Consider the following 9,897-nt stretch of genomic DNA (forward strand, 5'->3'; position numbering starts at 1 on the left):
TAATCCTTTTCCAGAAAAAGTCATGAATTAACTTTCTTTGAATACAAGATTCGCACACACCAAAAGATTTCCAGTCAAATGGTTTGGGAGACTAGTCAAAACTAGTTTCTAAATGTGATTTTCAATCGAGAATTGAGAAATGATTGGGGTCACCAACTTAAGTCTTGTATATATGACATTTTATTTCTAGTTTGAATATTATTACCATGATTTGTATGGTCTCACCATAAACCTAATCGTGGTATGTTAAGGTACAACGCTTGTTTTAACTTCATAAAAGAGAAACCCTTTGCGTTTTATTTAAAACCTTGAATTATATTCTTATTTAGACATATTTTACATCATAACAATTATTGAGGTACATTTCTAAACTAAAATGAGTACACTACAACATTCTTGCTAGTCGCCACACGATAATGCCAAATATTATGATGAAATCCACAAATTTGTATCAAATACTCATGATGTGGTATTTGGCAAGAATGCAATTTTAATGTCATAGATTTTCAAGAAGGAATACGTTGGAGTCACACGACCAACTTCCTTGATCTTTACTTATTGGGGTTTGTATCTATTTTAGTGTCTAACACTTTCTCTTTCGAGCCTAGTTCTCCTTAACAATTAAGATAGGTACTTCTTATTGCTCCCACTGACCTCAAAAATTTCTGTTTGATGAAGATTTATAGTCCTATAAATTCCTAGTTAATCCTTCACAAGGGTTAACTCTATTGTGGTATTTGGTTAATCAAAATTTCTAACAAATCAATTTACCAATTTAACATTGTCATGTTCTTAATAACTTAAGTGCTTAATGACAAGTGTTTAGTTTGAGCAATAAGACTTTTGAACCGTGGATGCATAGAAGATATTATCAAAACATATTTTGACTAATCATTACTTCTATTCATATATCTTCACAAGAAATCATACATAGGCATGTTAGGAATTTAAGATGCTAATCTTATATGACATAGGACAACTCCTATGGAGTTCTATGAAATATAACGATTCCTATGGAACTAGTCCATGCCCTATTTACACGGTTCATTTGAGGATTTAGAAAGAGATTCTATTTGTTGTTAGCAATAGCGATTTAGCGGAGACTCGTGTTGTAATCGAATTGATATCGTATATGAGTAGGAGCGATGATTAAGAACAATATAAAACAACGAAATAGTGGGAAAATTAAACATTCAACGTTATATTTAAAATATTTTAGCATGTTTTAGCATTTATATAATGACCTCCACCCAATTATATAAATGATTCTGGGATCCAAATCCATACTAACTCGATTGTGAGCCAACGGGCCCTCTACAACCTTATTAATTGGACTTGGTGGGTCAAAACTCTTTAACCGATTCTACACTTAAAACTCTCGGTCGATGAAATTACGTTAAGTTCATCTTTAGCCCGGACCTATTGCGGCTACAGTCGCTAATACTTCCATTGAGTTCAACCAAATTTCAAAGTGTAATAACAATTTATTACCCCACTTACCCAACGTCAATAGGAGGTACCCCGAAAAATCGTATTGTACCCTTATGAAATTGAGACTCATAGGTCCCTACTATTTGGTAAGGCTAAGTCTCAATCTTTAAAATGTGTGAGGTCGAGTCAATGTATTATCTATCAAATTTAAGTGAACTAAATTTTCGAACTAACGATAATTATAATTGACACGGTCGAGGACTCGATATGATATGCATGTATTGTTTATGGCGATTTAGCAATGCATGTAACATACAAAGGACAAATGCAAAGCAATAAATAAATTTCCTAGTATAGCCTTCCTAAAATAGAAATGTAACACCCCCATTTATTCAGGAGCCTTTAGCTAGACATCCCAAGTAAATGAGAGCGTTACCATCTCGGTTTCCCGAGGTAGTGAATAATAAAGTACAACAAACAAAAGTATTTTAAATAAAAATTTAGCGATTACATGTTTATTACAACTTAACCAAAATAAATCTTAATATAAATTAAAGTACAACTCGCATCGGAAATAAATAAGTGATTAAACAATCTATTTGGTCTAGACTTCTAGGTAGACTGGCCAAGTCCTCATGCATTCTTGTTAGCTCCCAAGTCAGCTAATCTTTAGTACCTGTCAAATCTGCTCCCCATTATGGTTAGTCACAGGTGTTCACGAATACACGGTCAACCACGAGGTTGAGTAGGAATAAACTAAACAACAATAATAATTCAACCAAAATAGATATTCATCAAGTTCTCATCACTTCATCCGTACAACTCACTTACATCACTAGCAGTAGCACAACCCCGTGAACATCGTGCTATGCTCAACTCAACTGGCAGTGGTACTCTCATACCATGCTCAACTGGCAGCAGTACCCTACGTACTATGCACACCTCGCAGTAGTAATTACTTACTATGCACAACAAGCAGTAACACCCTCCGTGTTATGCTCAACTGAATAATCAACTCTCCATACCCAATATAACCAACACCAAAAACTCAATAAAAATCCCTTCATACAGCTCCGTCAACAACTTCACATATACTCCGTCTCCAATAATAAATCACAATATTAACATTAATCTCATCAACCGTCACAATTAAATATTCATTCACTTAACAATAAAACCCGAGTTGAGTAGGAAATTCCTACCTGAGACGGTTGCAAATCCAGCAAGCAAAGTACAAGTAACAAAGGTCCTTAACCGAATCTGAACCTACATTTAATATATATACCAAATACAATTAAGACGATTCTATTTTACAACTAATAATAATATTAACAATATTCATATTCTAAATATCGTCCCACCCAGGGTTAAATTTTACTAACCAATGATCCTTTTTCATGACTCAACTAAAATACAATACACACCAACTAACTTATAGTCATGTGAAACTACCAAATTATCATTTATTTATCTAAATCCCTTATTTTACATGTAAGCCTTTCTTCCACTACATACATTCAACCATATAAAACCACTTACGCAATCATAGCCCTTGATATTATTACTACAACATCACCACTAAAATTCCATATAAACCATGCAACACACTCTGATCTCACGAACACCCCCCTGTTATTCTAACACACTACCGACTTCGACGCACAAATTCACAAGCCACGGCTGGTACACCACCAGCGTATCCATACTACCCGACATATCCACGACTCAAACGTCACCAATGCGCAGCAATACAACACCCACGACCAGGTAATTCGCTGCACACGCCTCTACACATGTAATACGACTTAAACAGTGTCGCTGCGACGACATTGAGCTAACCTGAAATAACTACCGTTAAGTAACCCGTCAACATACTAACTTTTTACATCAATTCGCTAGACTAATTAGACTCATGCTAAACGCATGGTGTTGGCGAACATTTGCCGAAACTGCTCTAAAACAGAGTGTTCTAGACAGCTACAACCAACCCTAATCTTAACTTCCGACCACTCTATGAAACACCTCAAGGACGCCCTGCACAACTACCCTACGACAGAACATCAACCGACCATCAAGTCTGCCTAAAACCGACACGAAACGAATAAAAGAAACAAGCTTTGTATTCCCTTGAAACACACAACTTAACTGCCGCAACTACAGCACAAACCACAATTTCAACTACCAATATGTAAACTAATTAATGTGACCATTATTTGAGCGTATTTAGTCCCCGAATTAGCCTTGTTCCCATGCTTTTTAGTGCATATTTAGGTCATTTATCGTCTTTAGTCCTTTGTTTTGCATATTCTTTGAGGTTTTGATCCCTTGGTGGGAAAGGAGTGCAAACCTTGCATTTTCATGGCAAAATGGAGCTAAATTGATTGAATTCAATGACCAAGTATCAAAGAGAAGACAAGACTAGAAGGCCTTTGTACATATTGTAGTAGTTGGGCAACGATGAGAAAATATCCTTGAATCTCCGATGAAATCCCCAAGGATTATATGAAGAAGAAGGAAGAAAAGAAGAAGGGAAGAAGCTGACTTAGAATCTGAGCGGATTGCCCCATGGAAGCCCGTCCAAGACAAGGAATCCGAGCGTCTTCTTCAGAGGGACGCTCGTCCAAAAGACCCACAATCCGCCCGTCCAGCCATTGAATCCGCTCGTCCAAAAGCCAGACAATCCGCTCGTCCCGTGCCCTGGACGCTCGGATTGTGTTACAGCTATTCTGTTTTTTTCTTGTTCTATGAAGGATGCGCATACCTCGGAAACACTAGCAAAAAGGAGACTCGTATATTTTTCTGAGAGGAGCGATTGCTCAAGGACTTAATTGTCATTTAAGCCCTTAGTAAACCCTAATTTGTGTACCTAATCCCCACTATAAATACCCCATTAGTCTAATTAGATAATCATGTTCTTCTTATCAATCTTTAGTGTAGTTTATATCATTCTAATCTCTCTTTAATCTTGTAATCAACTTTTAATCAAGTCTTAATACAAATCTCATTTCCTTAATCTCTCTTTTGTTCATCTTTCATTTTGGGTAATTGAAGATTATTTGAGTTATTATTGGGAGATTGACAACCTTCCAATCAATCATCAAGTACTTCTATTATTCTTTGCTTTATTATTGTAATCATTAGTAGGTATAATTCTCTTAATCCCTTTTTAATTATTGTTAATCATCTTCATTTATTCATCATGTTTTACTTTGTTGGTATGATTGACAACCTTGCTAGCATGTTCAACATGATAATGAGTGAGTAGTTTCCTTAACTAGGGTTAATGGGTAATTAGGGGAAACCAACATGGGGGATGATTCATGCTTAAATTAATATGTTTTCATAGTTTATTTGCTTGCTTGTTGTGATCTCAACTTATGCACATGTTATGTTTGACGAAATGCGAGCCTATGAATCCTTGCATTTTTTACCCATCACTTACCTTTTCAATGAGACTTGTAAGACATAAACCAACTCGAGTCTCATTAGACCATGCATATAGTTGAGTAGGGAAGATTAAGTCGACTTGTAGGTGTTGTACAATCTAATCGATTCGGCTCCGGGACCCAAACTTTCCTAGGATTGTAAGATATAAACCAACTCGATCCATCACAACAATAATTGCTTGCTTATAATTTGAGAATATGTTTGTATGATCAATTTCCATGAATCCCCTATGACCCCATGACACCCTAGTGCCTTTTATCAATTGTTTACATATCTTTTTAATCATCTTGCTTGTTTACTTTCATTGCTATTTAGTTTAGTGATCTTCTATTCCAACCCTAAATTATGACACCCCTAGACACCGCTACTTGCAATTGAAAATCTCACTTCAATACCCGTCCCTTGGGATCCGACCTTTACTTGGCTCTTTACTAATAGTAGAGTTGTTTGTGGAGTTATAAATATTGTTTTGGTCTAGGTGCTCCTAACGACAAGTACAGAAAACTAAACCTCTCAAGAGGGCTCGACCAAAAATGGCGCCGTTACCGAGGACGGCGTTAACTTGATTTAGATTTTCTTAGATTGTTATTAGTTGTGTCTTTCTTTGCCTTGGGGAAGTAAAACTCCTCAAGGTTTGTTCTAATTATTTTCAAGTTGTTTGATATTTTACATGTCTAGAAGATCACAAGGTAACTTGTTACCCTTTGATCACGAAATTGAAAGGACTTTGACAAACAATAGAAGACTTGCTAGAGGTACTTTGAGAGGTATTGGTGAGGTTGTAGATATTCAAACAAACGCTATTGAGTTCGTCAACCCTTTTGCAAGAGAAGGTGAGGAGAACCCAACACAAAATCCAACACAAAATCAACCCACAATGCCTAAATTTTCATCACATTCCGTACCAACCGAGGAGAACCTACCCAATGGTACTCCCACACCACAACACTTCACCGGAAATTTCATTGCCAAATCCGCATTTATCCAATTAGTCGAAAGAAGCCAATTTGGGGGGATGCCTAGTGAAGACCCTCACTCTCACATGGAGACTTTTTGTGACTATTGTGATGCAATTTCTCAAACCGGTGTAACTCAAGACCAAATTCGATGGGTGTTATTTCCTTTTTATCTAATTGGCACCACAAAAAAATGGTTGAAAGGCCTTGATAAGGCTACTCTCGGAATTGACTCTTGGAAGAAATTGGCTCTAACTTTCTACAAAAAGTTCTACCCACCGAAAAAGACTAACATGCTAAGAGCTCAAATTACAGGCTTTAAGCAAAGAGATGAAGAATCTTTGTATGGAGCTTGGGAGCGATTCAAGGGAATTTGTCGCTCATGTCTTCATCATGGACTTAGCGAGTGGTTCTTGGTACAACAATTTTGGAATGGTCTTTATGAAGACTCAAGAAACATTCTCAACATGGGATCAAATGGTATGTTCACCGAAGTTGACGATAATCAAACTTGGAACAAGATTGAGGAAATGGCGGTCCATAATTCACAATATAGTAGACCTTGCAAGGCTACTAGAGGAGGAAAGCATGAAGTGGACTATATTACTCAATTGGGTGCTCAACTTAGTGCTCACATTGATATCATCAATTTGAAGTTTGAAAAAGCTATGGCTAGTCTTGAAGAAGACTCAAAATCACCAAAGCAACATGTTAATGCCATGATGGCATTTTCATCAATCCCAAGCGGGATATGTGAGAATCGTGGAACTTTGGGACATGCACAAAGTCAATGTAGGGGAACAAATGAACAAGTGAATGCTTTTCAATCACATAAGAGTAGTACTCCTTATTCAAATTATTACAATGAAAACACCAAATTCCACCCAAATCTCTTATACAAAAGCCAAAATGTTCAAAACCCTCAACCAACATACACCCCACCTCCCATGAGAAACCAAAATCAAAGACCCTTTTACAACCAAAACCAAGGTTACCAAAACCAAACTCCATACAATCAACAAAATGACCAAGGTTTTGATGTCCAAAAAGCGTTCCTCCAAATGCAAAAGAATCAACAAGAGTTTTTCACTCAAATGCAAAAGGATAGTCAAGCAAAGGAAATCACCATAAACAACATCCTAGCCCACACCAAAATGTTGGAAAACCAATTGACTCAACTAGAATCTTAAAGTTCTCAAAGACAAAAGGGGCAATTACCACCTCAACGTAATCCCCTAAGACATGAAACGGTTAGTGCCATTCACTTGAGGAGTGGTACGAGGTATGAAGCACAGTTGAGGATGAAGTTGTGGAAGCAAGTGACAAAGAAGAATATGTGCAAAACTCCAAGGATGGAGAACCATCAAAAGAAGAAGTTTCAAAGAAAAGTGAAGACAAGGCCAAGGAGAAGGAACCCATTGTGATTAGACTTCATTTTCCAAGTCGTCAAGCTAAGCCCAAATTTGATGACCAACTTGGAAAATTTATGGAAATTGTGAAGAATTGGGAAGTCTCGATTCCTTTTATGGAATTAATCAATCACGTGCCGGCCTATGCAAAGTACATGAAGGACATCCTTACGAAAAAGAAGTCGATCCGGAAGCTTGAGACTATCGCCTTCACTAAGGTGAGTAGTGTAATCCTTCAAGGGAGTTCACCTCCGAAACTTAAAGACCCGGGAAGCTTCTCAATACCGTGTACCATTGGCGACACAACGATCAACAAAGCCCTATGTGATCTAAGGGATAGCGTGAGTGTTATGCCGTATTCGGTAAGTAAAAGGTTAGGGATGGGAGAACTTAAATGTACCAATATCACACTCCAAATGGCCGATAGATCGATAAAAACACCATTAGGGATTTGGGAAGATGTTCTCGTAAGATTTGGGAAATTTTTCATCCCGGTGGACTTTGTCATTGTTGACATGGAAGAAGACTCCAATATTCCAATCATTTTAGGGAGACCTTTCTTGCACACCGCGGGTGCGGTGATAGATGTGAAGCATGGAGAGCTCACTCTAGAGGTGGAAGATGAGAGCATAACTTTCAATCTTGATAAGACCATGAGAGCTCCCCGTTTGCATGAACCATGTTTTATGGTTGATCATTATAGCCGGAAGGATGATAGGAAGAAGTCGGAATTTCAATGGAAAAAGAAAGTTGATGATGCTCCATCAAAAGAGCAAGTGAATAGCAACAAAGAGAGTTTGAAAAGCTCGCCCATGACAAGTGAAGAGGATGGCCTCATTGGCCAAATCAAGAAAGGAGGAGAGTTGTCTCTATAAACTCAAGAGATTTTTAATGAGCAAGTAGACGAAGTTTGTGGTCTATGGGACAATGAGTTTGAAGGGATTTGTAATCCCTACATTGGTAATGCTATCGATCAAGACCAACATGAAGGATAACAAGTGCAATGATCTATTGAGCATCTTTATCTTGATAATGAACAAGGTTTTGACTACTTCTTCAAGGTGTTGAGTAACATCAACAACACCTTGGCCATGCCCCCATGACATCTCACTAAGGATGAGAGTTTAGTGGAGTCCTCTCCAAACCACCATTTGTAAATATTTCTAACTCCATAACTTGCATTTTAATTCTTACATTGCATTTTTGTCATTTATGGATTTTTGTGCCTTGATCAAGATATTCATCATTTTTTAGAGAAGTGAGGGAGGGACTAATGATTTTATTGATGTGTAGTGCTTTAACTTAGTGTGGGGATAACAATTTCCTAGGCTATTCATGCCTTTGTAGTGCCCCTACAATGAAGAACACGGGATTTGAAGAATGAAAATGACACGGAATATGGAAGTGCACGGATTGACCTGAATCCGGGTAGACCAGGAGGAATCCGAGCGGCTTAAAGCGTAATCCGCTCGTCTTACAGGAATCCGAGCGTCTGTAAAGGAATCCGTCCGTCTAAATGAGTTGCAAAAATCAAAAATCTGGTCTGTAATAGAATCCGAGCGTCCCAGTTGAGAAGACGCTCGTCTGAAACTGGCCGCTCGTCTTTGTAGAAAGACGCTCGTCTTTTTGCCAGTGCAGATTAAGAAAAGTTCCTGTAAGAGAATCCGCTCGTCTTTGAGGAAAGCCGCTCGTCCCATATTCAGAATCCGCTCGTCTTCTTTGAAAGATGCTCGTCTTTAGGCGAGTTTTCCTGAAGCCAATTTGAGCAGAATCCGAGCGTCCCGACAGGAATCCGCTCGTCTTCCCCTGCTGTTCTGAATTTTTCGAGTCTTTTAATACACCTTCCCACATTCATTTCATTCATTCATTCATTCATTCAAACACTACCCATAAACCCCAAAACCCTCATCCTCTCCATCACCAAAAACAAGATTTCCTCAACCAAATTCAACAAAATCAAATTCAAACTTCCTTAAAACAATAATTAATCACTCCTTTTGCAATAATAATTGATTCAAGCACCAAAATCTTCAACCTTTGACTCGATTTTTTAAATACAAAGAAAAATCCTTTCATCTTAATTTGATTTGGGTATAATTAGAAATTGAAGATTCTCAATCTTTTCTTGGTGTAATCGACAATGGCAAGAACAAAAGGACCAACAAAGGCACTCAAAGAAAAGACACTTTCGAAAAGGCAACAAAGCCTTCAAGCAAGGAAAGCTTCAAGGGCTATGGTGGTTTCTAATGCAAACTTCGAAGTTCAACAACAACAAGATCCTCCCTTGGAAGCAACAACAACAACAACTCCAGAAATCGCTCAATTATCTAACTATCCGGAGGTAATTTTTATTTCCAACTCCCATAGGGATACATTTGCCAAGTATGCTAAGAAAGCCATTTTGCCCACCAAATTCATTTGTGAAGATGCCTTGAACAAATTGGGTGTCCTTGAACAAACAAAAGCCTTCTTTGAAGCTATGGGTTTGGGTAAATTGTTCACCACAAGAGAATTGACATACCCCTCCCTTACCTTGGAATTTTTAAGTTCATTGAAATTGACTAAGGTAGAGACTAGAGAATACATCGATTTTCGTCTTGTGAATGTGAATAGGCACATCACCTTTGATGTTTTGGGTAAGATATTAGGCCTTA

General features: G+C 37.8%; 1 non-coding gene across 1 annotated transcript; it reads right to left on the reverse strand.

Annotated features, from left to right (window-relative positions):
- Positions 1 to 6,127: 6,127 nt before the first annotated feature.
- LOC141634906 (small nucleolar RNA R71) lies at positions 6,128 to 6,234 on the reverse strand. Its single transcript, XR_012539622.1, has one exon. It is a non-coding gene; the product is annotated as a small nucleolar RNA R71 (small nucleolar RNA).
- Between the last annotated feature and the right edge of the window lie 3,663 nt (positions 6,235 to 9,897).

The sequence above is a fragment of the Silene latifolia genome, chromosome Y (assembly GCF_048544455.1).
Source record: "Silene latifolia isolate original U9 population chromosome Y, ASM4854445v1, whole genome shotgun sequence".
NCBI classification, from domain to species: Eukaryota; Viridiplantae; Streptophyta; class Magnoliopsida; order Caryophyllales; family Caryophyllaceae; genus Silene; species Silene latifolia.